This window comes from Macaca nemestrina, chromosome 3 (genome assembly GCF_043159975.1).
Source record: "Macaca nemestrina isolate mMacNem1 chromosome 3, mMacNem.hap1, whole genome shotgun sequence".
NCBI classification, from domain to species: domain Eukaryota; kingdom Metazoa; phylum Chordata; class Mammalia; order Primates; family Cercopithecidae; genus Macaca; species Macaca nemestrina.
The window spans coordinates 160323537-160339327 of NC_092127.1; positions in this window are offsets into that span (position 1 = coordinate 160323537).

The window sequence follows — 15791 nt, forward strand, 5'->3', positions numbered from 1 at the left end:
CAATTACAGACTATATATATATTATCAGGTGCCATAAATCTGAAACTTCTGATGAAGTTTCTGAAGTATTTGTACTCTAATTGTGATAAAAATTTAAGCTCAAGTTTTGTTGCCATGCAAACGCATATGGGCGTATGTCCTATAGGAGTGTACTTGCCTGTAAAGTTTTACAGGAATAGATATTCTAGATCTGTATTAAGAAAACTTAAAAAACAGAAGCATAGTGGAACATAGTCACCCTAAGCAATGAACTATCTACAAGGAGTTTCAATGTATGCAAGAGCAGCTGTATTCTAAAGTCTGCTAAAAGTGTGCTAACTTGACAAGATAAGGTAGTTCATTAATAATGCTTTTTGAATATTTACATTTCTTTGGGTCAAGATGCAATTTTTGGACTTCAGTCTTTCTAAAATAACGACATTTCATAACATTATATATAATGTTTTCTTTTCCTGCAAAAATTTCTCATTAAATTGTGCATCAATGGGTGAGTCACCACGTGTTCATCATAGAAGTCTAGATTTTTCTCTCCTTGAACCTGTTTCTCCTCCAGTCTTCTCCATTGGAGTAAATGACAGTAAGATTCACCCAGGCGGTAAAATTTTTAAAAATGCACATTTAGGCTTTTTGCTTATTTATTGGTGGATTATGTATTTTTTCCCTAGTGATTTGTAGGAGTCCTTGATACATTCAAGGTACTAATCCTATGTGTTACAAATATCTGTTGTCACTTTGTGGCTACTTGTTTTCATTTTTATGGTGCCTTTGGCTGAAAGAAGCTCAATTTTAGTGTGAAAACTTATCAATGTTTTCTTCATAATTTGTGCTTTATAAGCTTTAAGAAGTCTTTCCTTACACTAGGGTGTTATAGGTAATAAGGTTATTTTCTTACAAAAACTTTAAAATTTTTCTTTTATATTTTTAATTTTCTCTATCTTTGGACTCCAACTTTATTGTAATGTAGATACCATTGTCCTGGCATCAATTTTGAGTAGTCCCTTCCCACTGATCTGCAATTCACTGTCTTTATATATGAAGAATTCATATAGGCCAGTATGTTTCTAGGCTTTCTATAATCTGTAACTTTAGTTTTTTCTTTTTATCTTTTCCTGTGCCAATACCACTCTGGTTTAATTACTATAGTTTTATAATTTGTTTGGATGTCTACAAGAGCAGTGATTTTCAAACCCTGATGAGCTTCAGAATCACCTGGGAACTTAAAACCACAAAGGCATGAGTCAGCTTATCTCAACAAACTTATGTCTCAGAGTTCTTTATCATCTCTTCAGGTGATTCTGCTACACACCAGTGCTTGAGAACCACTGGTCTGGGGCAAGTGTCCCTCAACCTCCAGCACACACAGAGAGACATTTATTCGTCTTTTCAAACAATCAAGCTACTCTTGCTCTTTTCTCTTTTACTTATTTTTAAAAAATATATCTTTGTCAGTTTTACATAATTTCTGTTGGGATTCAGATGGGGACAGCATTAAATCTACAGATATTTTGTAAAAACTTAGTCTAAAATTGCTTTTTCTTGTTACAGGATACCATGAAAATTGATCTCTGCCCCACCACTCCACTGGAAAAGACATAAATTCACAGCTCCCATTAACCACTGTGGTATACATTTTCATTGTGAAATACATATTTGAGAAATAGTAGGAAAGAAAAAAAATTGCATGGAGAGGAAGATGCTCTGTCAGCAGAGTTTCATCAATGTGTTGGTTATAAGAATTGCATTGCTAAAAAAATTCAGAACTGATTAAGGAAAATGTGGGCCTCAAATTCATCTTTCTCACAAATGCTAGCATACACTAAAACTTGTGTATGCTCAAGGATTATATCACAATACATTCGAATTAATCCATAAGACTCCAGAGTGAATAAAGTGCTTAAGTTACATCAGGACAAATGTTCTCACCTTACTGATTTCCAGAAAAGAGTCAGTAGGAGTATTGATTGACTTGACAGCTCTTTTACTTCTCAGGAAGCAAAATAAATAGTGCTTAAAACTAGAAAGATGTAAAACACCAGCATCTGTACCTCTGTGTCCTGCTGCTCAGAGATTAGAAACCACATTAACTAGATAAGGAAACAAGTTTTCCTGAGCTGTATACGGAATTCCACAAATTCTGATGAGGTGCAAGATGTTACAATTTACCTTTAGTTATCGGCATCTGCATTGAGTTTGGGGCAATCTTCTAGCCTTAACTCCTTTCCAAGAACTGATCATGCAGCTGATATAAGAGGCAAAAGAAAATGAATAGAGGAAATACCTATATTTCTTCATTTTTTCCTCTCTGCATCTCTTCTTCTTTGTAAGCATTTTGCACTGACCAAGAGGTTCAAACACGTCTGAAATAATTTAGTAGGATTTACATTCCAACCCTATCATTTATGAGTTGTGAGACCTTAGGATACAGGTCAAAACCTGTACTTTATTAGAAAAAAATGAGATAATAGTAAAAAGTTTTTGGAAAGTTGCTACAAGTGCTAAATTAGTAAATGCATATCAAGAGTCTTGGCATTAGGAAGTGATTTTCAAATTGTTCTTCCTGATCATTTAGTACAAAATCAATATAATAGGTAGCACACAACTTAAGAACATGCAAACATAATAGAAAATATCAGAGTATATCATATATACTAAGGGTATGTATTGGATGGTGAACTTTTTGTTTCAGCTTCTCATATAGACCTACACACACTTGTATATACAAGATAACTCTGAAAACATACTTCTTACTGTGGGTTAAGGTAGAAGAAGCTTTAAGACACTTGTATAGGATTAAGTAGTCAGTAAATATTAACATCTATCTTTTTCATTTTAATTTTACCTTTCACCAGCATTGTATACTGTAATTTGGTCACAACAATTACATTTGACCACTGCAACTTGTGAGGGAACAACCTAAATCTTTAAGAAATATATGTCATCCTGTCTTTGTGGGGACTTGGTTTTTAACCACCATTAAATCCCTTACATTTTCTTAAAATCTTCTACTTACACGATGACATGCAAATTAGTACTGTGATGGAAAGGGTAGCAGCAGATCCATACCTCCACTCCCTCACTTGTTCCTGCTCATTGGGTGGAAGGGAGGATAGAATGTTCCATGCCTTGTCTTTTCTAATAAAAATTATTTCATTCATTTCTTTTAGCTAAGACCAAATGTTTATATTTCAGTAGTTAAATGCATTCTATGCTGAGGTTATAGCTTACAAGAAAAAGTAGAGAACAATAAAGTTCATTGAGATGCGGCCACCAGATGACCTCTCAGGCACTGTCACTAGTCATTTCAGAAGATGTGAGACATGAATGGAACCTCAGCAGTTGCAATTGCCTATGTGTCATGGATCATCAGATGCACTTGCAGATAATGAAAAACTCTGGAATTCCAAATTCCCATAGGAGCCAACATGAAGAATATATTTGTTCCAAATCTAATTTTCAGATCATCATATCAGGCTTTATGTAAGTCATTTAACCTTTCTAAACCTAAAGGTTCTCATCTGTCATATGGGGATATTTTTTTGTGTGAGAATTTATTGAGTCAATATGTATAAAATATATAGCACACAATAAGCATTGCCTCAGGTCAGGTGCTCAGGAAAACAGCTCCGAGACAAAGATTTGCATGCGGGGGGTGTTTTGGGGAGTGATCTCAAGAACATCACCTATAAGTTAAATGAGGAAGGAGTAACTGGGCAGAGGAAGAAATCAAATGTGTGGTTGCAACAGAGGCCTCTGAGAGAGCTCTGGTAGTGAGATGCATCAAAAGGGGATAATTTGGGGTAATTCCCTTGTCAAGGGAAAGCCTCAGAGAGAGACTCAGCTGTGATAAATCAGTAGCCAACTCTCTTAGCAGCTGTGAGAATGAACATGTTTTAGTTCCAAAGGAGGGATCTGGGTAACAGAATTCTGGCCTCTGAGCCCATGTCAGGCCATGGCTGTTGCCTTTGTCCTTTTATCATCAAAACTGGGCAGGGGAAGAAACACTAAGAAACACCACCATGGCCACCAGGGTGCTAACTGTATTCTTCTCTGCCTCCAATGTGTGAGAGCTCCCTGACTTCCTCCTGGTGACTATGATCCAGCCTTGCCAAAATGGTCACTCCTTTTCTTGCCTGCTGGTCTCCTGGCATGAACAGCTTGAAGTGACTGGGCAGAAACCAAGTTTAATGTGACCCTTACTCTGTCCTCTGGTAGAAACATCACTGCTGACACCAGGGCCTTTAGACCCATAGAGCTTAAAGTTGTGAGAATGGAAAGCACGAATACCCTCTGGCAACCAGATCCTTCAAACACACAGAAGCTTATGTCGCAGGGCAGGAAACTCCCAAATGGGTTCTTGGGAGTAATTATGAGTGAGGCCATTTCTATTTTCACTCCCTGGCTCTGAGACCATGTATTCTACTACAGGGGACACAGCACCAGCACTCACAACAGTCATCAGTGTATGATACCTATGGCTTCCTGGAGGGTGCCCTCCCATCCTTAAAAGGCATCATCCCAAGTCAGTGACCCAGAGGATTTTTCAAATGTATCACTGCTTATCAGGCCAGCTGCTGCTAGTTGGTGTGGTATGTGCTAGGACCAGTGAATTTCATTTTTGTTTATACACAGCATTACTTGCTTCACTATGAAGTGTGTTTCTTTGTGTGTTCACAAAGATATTATGTAGGATTCCATGTTAATAGATCAAATACTTTGTAAAAATGTTTGTAATAAGAACGTTAATCAAGTTCATGTAAACTGGCAGTAGTTATCAATCACTCTCAATATCAATTTGAGAGTTATCAAACTCTCAAATGAGAGTTTGCCTAATAGTGAAACCAATATACAGGAAATAAAATTGAGAAATGGAGGGAGAACTATTTCATATAGTATTATTTGAGCACTTGGCTCTTTAGTGCCTGAAAATAATCTCCCCCAAAGTTTTAGCTCAACGTCTTAGTTCATGTTGTGTTGCTATAATGGAATACTACAGATGGGGTAATTTATAAAGAACAGAAATGTATTTCTCACAGTTCTAGAGGCTGAAAGTTCAAGGTCAGGGCATTGGCATTGGGTGTCTGATGAGGGTCTTCTTGCTGTATCCTCGCATAGTAGAAGGCAGAAGAACAAACAAGCAAGCTAGTCTAATGGTGTGTGAAGCCTCTGTTACTAGGGTCTTAATCCCATGAATAAGGAAGGAGTCCTCATGGCTTAATCATCTCTTAAAGTCTCTACCTCCTTGTAAGTATCACACAGGCAACACCAGAATTTTGGAGGGGACACATTCAAACCATAGCAAAGAGCCCACACATTCTTATTATCTGAGTTGGGCTTTTGCAATGTAGATCCAAAAGCATACTGATGAAACCACCAAGTTGCCTTCCATGGCTGTTTATACATTCTTAATTTTGCAGGTAATACCACAAATAATGACTTACTCTGTCTTGAAAGTCATTTTATATCTTTTGGCTGACTTTGAATATCTCCGGTTTGATCTATGTTGTGATGATTTTATAGTTGAAATCTCAGAAACAGATATTTCCAAGTTCTTGTGGGTTTTATGATAGTTCCTCAGGAGGATACGAAAATACTATATTTTGTAAGAGAGAGAAGATAGGGGTGTGAAAGCCAAAGAACTGCTACCATTTTTTGAGAACTTACAATGTGCCAAGCACTGTCGTAAGTGCTTTTTTAATTATCAAAGTTTAGTCTTATTACATTCCCATGAGATTGATACTATTTTTCTCATTTTGACACCGAAGAAACAGGATGAAAAAAGTTGGCTGACTTGCTTTAGTTGACTACATGAATAAGTAGAAGAATCACAAATTTAAAATATGTTGCACTGACTGTGTTGTTGGTAGGAGTCCAGAGATGTTTTTATTTTGTTTTGTTTTGTTTTTTTGAGACAAAGAATCTCACTCTGTTGCCCAGGTTGGAGTAGAGTGGTGCAATCTCAGCTCACTGCAACCTCCACCTCCTGTATTCGAGTGATTCTCGTGCCTCAGCCTCCTGAGTGGCTGGGATTACAGGTGCATACACTATGCCCAGATAATTTTTGTATTTTTAGTAGAGATGGGGTTTCACCATGTTGGCCAGGTTGATCTCGAACTCCTGACCTCAGCCTCCCAAACTGCTGAGATTACAAGCCTGAGCCACCATGCCCAGCCTAGGAGTCCAGATATGTGAGAGATCAATGCAGGCTGCAGGAATCAGAAAAGTCTCCCGGTAAAGTGTGAGTGAAACCTCTCCTCTTGGTTTCATCATTTCAAAGTCAGTAGTAAAACAATGATTTGGTGTCCTGAAGTCATCCTTTGAATTATTATATACATGTATGAAAACTCATTTTTAATCTTTTTCTCAAATTTCCTACTCCAAAATGACATTTAGAAAATGGAAATAAGGCCAGGCGCGGTGGCTCAAGCCTGTAATCCCAGCACTTTGGGAGGCTGAGGTGGGCGGATCACGAGGTCAGAAGATCAAGACCATCTGGCTAACACGGTGAAACCCCGTCTCTACTAAAAATACAAAAAACTAGCCGGGCGTGGTGGTGGGCGCCTGTAGTCCCAGCTACTCGGGAGGCTGAGGCAGGAGAAGGGCATAAACCCGGGAGGCGGAGCTTGCAGTGAGCTGAGATCCGGCCACTGCACTCCAGCCTGGGCGACACAGCCAGACTCTGTCTCAAAAAAAAAAAAAAAAAAAAAAAAGAAAAAAAAGAAAATGGAAATAAAAATATTTACTCCAAAGCTATTATTTTGTTAATATCTTAGTATGTTCAAGCTGCTATAACAAAATACCATAAACTGGGTGGCTTATAAACAACAGAAATTTACTTCTGACAGTTTTGGAGGCTGAGAAGTTCAAGATCAAGGTGGCAGCAGATGCTTCCTGGTTCAGAGACAGCCCTATTTTTGCTGTGTCTTTACATAGTCAAGGGGTGAATGAGCTGTCTGGGATCTCTTTTATAATGGCACTAATCCCATTAACGAGGGTTCACTCTCATAGCCTAATCTCCTCCTAAAGGCCCCATCTCCTAATATCATCCCCTTGGGACTTTGAATTTCAATGCATAAATTTTGGGGAAACACAAACATCCAGATCATAGCAATATCCTAATCTTGCAAATCAAGAAACTGTTAAGTGATTTGCCCCTGTGACACAACCCGTGTGTGCAGAGGGAGGCCTTGAACCAAGTCTCAATGGCAGTCAGCACTGTTAGCTCCTGTACTGCTTTTCAATTTTACAGTAAAGAAAACTGTTGCTGGGCCGGTGGCTCACGCCTGTAATCTCAGCACTTCCGGAGGCCGAGAGGAGTGGATCACCTGAGGTCAGGAGTTTGAGACCAGCCTGGCTAACATGGCAAAACCCCGTCTCTACCAAATACAAAAATCGGTCTGGCATGGTGGCAGCACACCTGTAATCCCAGCTACTCGGGAGGCTGAGGCAGGAGAATTGCTTGAAGCTGGGAGGAGGCGGCTGCAGTGAGCTGAGATCGCAAACTGCACTCCAGCCTGGGCGACAGAGCAAGACTCCGTCTGAAAAAAGCATAAAAACAGGCCTGGCGCGGTGGTTTATGCCTGTAATCCCAGCACTTTTGCAGACTGCGGCGGGCCGATCATGAGGAGATAGAGACCATCCTGGCTAACACGGTGAAACCCCGTCTCTACCAAATACAAAGATTAGTCTGGCGTGGTGACGGGCACCTGTAATCCCAGCTACTCGGGAGGCTGAGGCAGGAGAATCACTTGAAGCCAGGAAGCGGAGGCTTTAGTGAGCCGAAATTGCGCCACTGCACTCCAGCCTGGGGGACAGAGCGAGACTCCGTCTCAAAAAAACAAAAAAACAGGCCAGGCCAGGCACAGTGGCTTACACTAGTCATCCCAGCATTTTGGAAGGTGTAGGCAGGCGGATCATGAGGAGATCGAGACCATCCTGGCTAACACGGTGAAACCCCATCTCTACTAAAAATACAAAAAAATTAGCCGGATGTGGTGGCGGGCGCCGGTAGTCCCAGCTACTCAGGAGGCTGAGGCAGGAGAAAGGCGAATGGCGTGAACCCGGGAGGCGGAGCTTGCAGTGAGCCGAGATGGTGCTACTGCACTCCGTCTGGGCGACAGAGCGAGACTCCATCTCAAAAAACAAAAACAAAAACAAACAAAAAAGAAAAAAAGAAAAGAAAAGTGAGGTCCAGAAAGATCAAGTGACTTGCTCAAGGCATCCCAGTTGTTAAGTGAATAGCTATAGCCTTTATATCAGTGCATTGAAATCATTTATCTAATATATGTTTCTCCCATTAAACAGTAAGAAAAGACCTTTCATTTATGTTGCTATTATTTTAACTTTGCCAGTATCTAGAACAACGGTTATTCAATAATAATGTGTTGAATCAATAAAAGGAAGTTGTGAGAGAAGCCTTGAGTCCAATGTAAGAAGTGTCAAAACTAAGATCACTACTTTTGAGCTAAATGTTTGGGTAAGTTGAAATTATATAAATTTAACTGACGTCTTTTAAGTTTCATTAAAGTATAACTTCTGTAGCAAGAACTCCACCCTCTCTAGGATTTTCTGTAAATGTCACCTATAACTTTATATTTAATTATAGAAATGATTTAATAACAAGAAAAGTCAGGGTTGCTACAGAGAATTTAAGTAAAAACCAAGTTGATTGCAAAATTACGGAAACGTTGATATATCTTGGAAGACATTTTTAGGAATTAAAATAACTGGGAAATTTTGAATACTTATTTGTGAGTATGTTCTAATGGGCTCACAATGGACCAGGGTCATTATTATAATGTGTCTTACATTTGTTTCTGAAATTTCAAGCCCTAAGAATCAAGGAAGAGTGCTTCTTGGTGTTCTCAAGACGTTGGTCATCTCTAAGCTACCTCTCTCATGGGCTGCTATAAATCAACTTTTCTAAAGGGGCTTCAGCAACAATACTTTATGATTATTATTCTCCAAGTAGCAGAGGGCAGAAAGATGACCGTGAGTGAAGGTGACAACTTGGTTGTGGCCAGGGTGACCACAGTTACAGGCCTGATGTCTGGTATTTTGGCCTACATGAATTTTGTCTTGGAGAAATTCTTAGACTTCGAAGGGAACCTTATTAGGAAAATGGAAGTGAGTTCCCCAAGAAGTGTCCTGTCTAAATGACAGTGTCCATGGAGATACGGCAAACTCTGGATTTTTCGTATCCAAGGAAGTCTATTTAGGATGGATGTGAGAATGAGTCATCCCTGGTTAGCAGTGATTCTTGTGGTGACCACCCTTCATTGTTGAAGCTGTATCAGCAAGTGGGGTGGAAGGATCTGTCAAAAATAAAATCAGATCAAATTAGAGAATTTAACATTTTAAGTTCATTATGCATACAAAACAACAGTTTATAAACCAGAACACTTTGAACAGAAAATGGAAAGAAACTTACTTCACAGCAATCACAGCACAGTTTATAAAGCATAAAAGAGAAAATATTTTGACCTTTTTCATGATTGGCTGTTACACATTAATATTCTTTTTAAGACAAGTAGAGTTTTTAAGCTGATTTATGTATGACTGATTGGTTTAATTTTGTTGAATCATGCTAACAAGGATGTAAAGCCTACATTTTGTGTTTCATTTGTGATTAGAGCTAGTGTTTCAGGGAAATCAGGATGACTTAAATTTTAACTATGTTGGTATAAGTGGCTGGCTTTGGGGTATATCTAAACTGTGGCTTCTTTTTTCATTTTTCTTTAAAAGATTGCATTCAGTCGTTTACAGAGCACCTAGCAGGAGCAGGCCGTGGCAGGTTCCCATTCTCAGAAGTCACTTGGGTATGAATCCGGAACTGTGATTGACATCCATCATGTAGACTGGGAAAAAAACTCTGGTGGTGGTTGGAGGGAATACCATCCTTCAGTGGACAGGAAAGAATGTACCAAGGGGCCGTAATTAAAGTCAGCATCCTTTGTCAAACCCCTGGTTAGAAATAAAAATCTCACTTAGAGCAAATAAACTTGACTCAACCCCCAGACTCATTGGCTTTTGAATGACATTCATATCTTCCTCCTTTGCTTTTTATCTGTAGCACATTGTTGAGATTACAAAGCTTTCTACATGGACTGAAGCAGCATATCCCCCTTGTGATTAGTTATTTGTTTCATAAAATCCACAGCTTCTTCAAATGGAATATTGAAAATAACTGTCTAGTCTGGCATAAATTCTGAGATACCTTATCAGTTGGCTTGCTGTTTAGGCAGCAATGTGCTGCCAGGGAACAAGATGAACTGACTACAGAGCTGTATGTCTAGGATTCCTGAAGGTGCATGATACAGTGAATGAAGCATAATTTTAGTTTTATCTAGACAAAGGTTCAAAGTCTTGCTTGTCTGCTTGCTGAATGTGTGCCACACTGCTAGCCCTTATTATCCATATCCCAACACAGGCATTCACATTTTTCAATCTTATTATGACTTTAATATTTAATGTTATAGAATGGTTTCAAATTATAAATCCAATAAAAGATTATTTTAAGAAGGAATAATGTTTGACAAAAATTGTATAAAAGCCAATCCAACCATTTTCTACCCACCTTCACTGCTGTACCTCTCAGTTAACCCATGATAAACACTTGGTATATATTCTTTCTTATCTATCTCCTTGCTCATGCAAAGATGCACACACACACACACACACACACACACACAGAGAGAGAGAAACATCTAGACACTCATAGAGGGTTTCTTGTGTGTATTGTTAGCTAAATAGAGTCATGCTTTGCAATATGATTTTTCTTCTTTCCTCTTAATGCAGAATGGCATCTGTACCAGCTAATATAGATCTAAGTTTATTTTTAAATTCTAATTCTGTCATGCATGCATATTCACACAGATACATGATGTCAAATGAATTATTTCATTCTTACTTTAAAAATATTTTCTTGCCTTACATTTCTGTAATTGTCATTATAATCATATTAACACACCCATACCTGCCCCAAACCCTTTCAGCCTGGTCTCTGCCTCTGACCTGCTGAGTACAGACAGCCCTTGGCTCAGAATCTCTGCCCTTGGGCTCATATGAGTTCTGCCACCAACAAGTAAAGTCAGCCTCTTTTGTGTGGGTTTTGAGAATCCAAGGTATTTTCTTCAAATCACCTCCCTTCAAGTAGTCCCGGATAATTATAAACGATTTCATTTTTCATATTTAATTCCCCACATGCCAGTTTCTAATTGTATGTGCAAGGTTATTTTTAAACATTTTTCTAAGCCCTTGATTGAAGGTATTTAAGGAACTTTCTAGGGACCGTGTAAACTCAGGGCAAAATCAACCCATGGAGCCTTTCATTCTAAGTTCCGCGTTCGTATCTAGTCTAGGTCAAGAATGAGTGACAGCAACAACTTTAGCACCCCTTGGGAGAGGAACTAATTCCATTTCTGGACCTATTCAATTTGATCTCATCTTGTGAGACTTTCAGGAAGGAGTCTCAGAGAGACTTAAAACTGCTTGGGAGGCACCATGGCCTTGTGGAATGAGACCATGTCTCAGAGTCAGAGCCATCTAGAGTTTTGTCCTGGCACCACCTCAGCCCCTGTAACCTGAGAGAGGATTCTTCACCTCTATTTGACTTAGTTTCCTCATCTATAAAATTGGGATAATAGTATGGGTCCTGTAGGAATTTTGAGGATTAAATGAGTCAGCGAATATGTGGCACATATCATAGACTGGGAGCTTGTCAGACACATGCACACATGCACACAGCACTCACGGTGTGCCAAGCACTGTTTAAAACACTTTACAATTATTAAAATCTTTACTATTCATAATAACTTGTGAAGAGGAAAATATTACTCTCACCATTTTACATGTGAAAAAAAGTGAGGCTCACAGCAGTGATGTGACTTAATGCCATCAGCCAATAAGTGGTAGCTCTGTTTCAAGTTCAGGCAGCCTGGCTTCAGAGTCCACGCTCTTAACTGTTACTATGCTGCCTTCGATGGTAGCTGTTTTTGTAATCTAGTTTTACAATGTTGACTACGATAACTGTAAATTGCAAGATGTGTGTGTGTGTCCATTGCTTCTTAAGGAAGTTTTACTACAGTCACTTTCAAATCGGAAATCAAATGAACTTTACTTATTAAGCCTTTAATGAAAATAAAATAGAGTCACAGCATTTAAAATAGGTTACTTAAGGATGATTTAAGAAGTCTAAATTTCTCCAAACTATTCCCCAAATGCAGTATATCTTTCCTTGAAATTGAGAGTGTTTGGATATACTGATTCGTAAATCGAAGAAACTCTTTTTCACTTAGTACTCAGTACTTACACTGACACTTTAAAGAAATACAGCATCTCATTATAGAGTTTCTCTGGGATTTACTCAGAGAAATGTACCAAAAAACAGACATCACACCAATAAGCAATCATTAAGTTTCCACAGTAAGTTCATCATCCTAATCTCCAAATCAGTGACTCTAATAAGTGTGGGAAATCCTATATCCGAGTGGAACAGTGAATTTACTTTTAAATTCAAGGACTTTGCTGAGTCTTTGATATATTAATGTGCTGTGAGTCTCTTAGAGAGGGATATTGTATGCCATGGGTCCTTAATTTGTTGGCTATGGTACCTGTAGCGGCCTCCTAATGGGTAAGCTTGGTTAGGTTGAACTACATTTCCCATAATTCCCTCCTGTGAATGTTTTCAGTTAGGGTAGCCAAGAGAGACGTTCTTGTTCTTGTGGAAGACTTGGGAAGTACAAATGAAGCAGCAGCCATTCTGTAACTCTCCCACAATGTTGCTTACCTGCTGGCTCACCTTGTTGATGAGGGATGACAGCTGGGCCTGCAACCACTCCACCTTTCCCTGGTCCTACCTTTAGCTTCTCCAGCTCTTGGGCCAGGTGTGCATTCAGTTCTATGAGGAAGGCCATCAGGTCAACAATGTCAGAGGCAGTAAGAACTAACTTGGGTTCCAGTTGTGCTCATGAATTTAATTGATCTTTGTTCTCCTCCATGTTATTTCCTTCCTGATTGCCTGTCCTGTGGACTTCAAGCCCCAGAGCAGACATAATGACAACAACTTTAGAGAGACAAAAATAGTGCTTAAAAGGTTCCAACAATTATGTAAGATAAAATCCTTTGGAATATATAACATGTGGTATATAATATACAACATATATATCACCTACTGGTCTGCTTCTCTGATTGGGGCTCTAATAATACACGGCCCTTGAGTCAAGGCACAGTTAAATTATACCTTCAAGAAACAGTATTTTGCAGAACATTAAGTAGAAATTGCTAATGTGGTTGAATAGTGTTTTGCATGGAAATATCTCAATACTTGAGGAAAAACACATTTAGAGTAAGTCACCACTTAATAGCATCTAGTTTGCCACTTCATTATAGGTTGTAGTAAGAATAATATTTAGGGTTCTACTGTGGGTAAAATTATGTCACTCCAAAAGAAATGTTCAAAGCCTAACTTCTAGTATCTGTGAATGTATCTTATTTGAAAATAGACTCTTTGCAGATGTTATTAAGATGCAAGTTAAGACAAGGTAGTACTGGATTAGAGTGGGCCCTAAATCCAATCACCGCTGTCCTTATAAGAGACACAGAGACAGAGACAGACACACAGAAGGAAGACAGCCATGTGAATACAGAGGCAGAGATTGGAGTTATGCTGCCACAACAAAGAACTCCAAGGATTATTGGCAACAACCAAAAACTAAACTAGTTCTTTCCTCGAGCCTTTGGAGGGAGCATGGCCCTGCTGTCACCTTGATTTTGGACTTCTGGCCTACAGAAATGTGAGATAATAGATTTCTGTTTTTTAAAAAGTCACCCAATTTGTGGTAATTTACTACAGCAGTACTAGGAAACAAGTAGGATTCCAAAATAATTTTCCTGATGCCTGTTCTGGTGGTCACAGGTCTGACCTGCCACATTTTCTAAAATCCATTGCAGGACAGAGCTAAAGGGGACATTGATGCCCATCCAGGAATTCTCAGTAACTGTATTCCTTTTAAGAAGTACTCTGAGTTCCACTCATGATGAACAGTTTTGAATAATTTCATACCTTTCTCCTGCCACAAGTGACCATGTTCCTCCTATAAGATCTCTGGTTTGCTGAGTCCAAGATGCTCAAGATGGGCAGAGCCATGGCAGGATCTCCAAGACCCTGCCCAGTTATCTCCAAACTCATGCTCTCTGGGCGGGAGGCTGACTCTGGACAGTTCGTCCTCCTTAACTGTGAAGAAGAGTGATAATTTAGAACTAAGTCGATCCCAGGTGCCTTCAAAGGAAGGTCCTTCCTCACCCTCCAATCCTAACCTTCTGTCCTACTAGTCAGAGGCTTTTATATTCTTCCTCTCTCATCTCAGGAATATTCCTGACTTTTCCTTTCTTTCTTATAGCTAGGGACTGAATTATGTCCCATGAAAATTCATATGTTAAAGTCCTAATGCTCAATGTGACTATATTTGGAGATAGGGTCTGTAAAGAGGTAATATGGTTAAATGGGGTCAAAAGGATGGGGCCCTGATCCAAGAGGGCTGGTGCCCTTCTAAGAGAGGAAGAGACATGGCAGCTTTCTCTGCCATGTGAGGACACAGTGAGAAGGTGGCTGGTTGTATGCAAGCCAGGAAGAGAGCCTTACCAAGAACCTTATCAGCTGGCACCTTAATCTTGGACTTCTCAGTCCTTATGACAGTGAGAAAATAAATTTCTGTTGTTTAAGTCACCCAGTCTATGGTATTTTATTATAGCAGCCCAAGCAGACTGATACTCTGAGCCAGGGTCATTTATCTAGTATCTGCTATTGTAAAAACTCACTCTGTAGGTTTGTATCTGAATCTTTCTGACTCAAACAGATTTTCTTTCAGCTTCTATAGTGGGTTACAAAAAGAATAGAGGTACAGGTGGATGGATTGTACCTCTATTTACAATAGAGGAGTAGGAAGAGACCTTTAGAATAGAAACACAGTTAAGACTTAGAAATATTATACTGATTACATGAGACTCTCCTTCCCTCTCTCCCCCTCCCTCCTCCTCCCCCCTCCCTCTTTTCCTTCCTTCCTTCCTTCCTTCCTTCCTTCCTTCCTTCCTTCCTTCCTTCCTTCCTTCCTTCCTCTCTTCCTTCCCTTCATCCCTCCTTCTCTACCTGGCTTCTTTTTCCTTCCTTTTCCCTTCCTCCCTCCCTCCCTCCCTCCCTCCCTTCCTTCCTTCCTCCCTCCTTCCTCCCTCACTCCCTCCCTTTCTTCCCTCTCTTCTCTTCATCCCTCTCTCCTTTCCCACTTGCCTTTTTCTGTCTTATAGTGATTACCCACATATATGTCACATAATATAAAGTAGGCCCTTTTCTAACCACTAGGCCACAAAGAGGTTCCAAGTTCCTGCTGTCTTGGAACTGAAAATCTATACATGTGCACTGAGGCATGGAGCTAACAATGCGTCCATGCCTTAATTGGAAGGCCCACTCTACTTCTTGGGGCTCAGGGATGGTGGGGAGCATAGCATTCCGAATAGAAGAAAACAGCACAGGTTAAATCTCTAAGCTATAAAAATGTCTATTCACAAAGGTGTATTTAGGGAAGATAAGCTCCCTAAACAATTGTTTGAGTAGTTGGGGTAAGTGTATATGTAGTTGGAGGATGATAAAGGAACATTGAGAGATGAGTCTAGAAAGGAGGGTAAAATCTTTTTTTTTCTTTTTCCTTGAGACAGAGTTTTGCTCTTTTTGCCCAGGCTGGAGTGCAATGGCATGATCTCGGCTCACTGCAACCTCCACTTCCTGAGTTCAAGCAATTCTC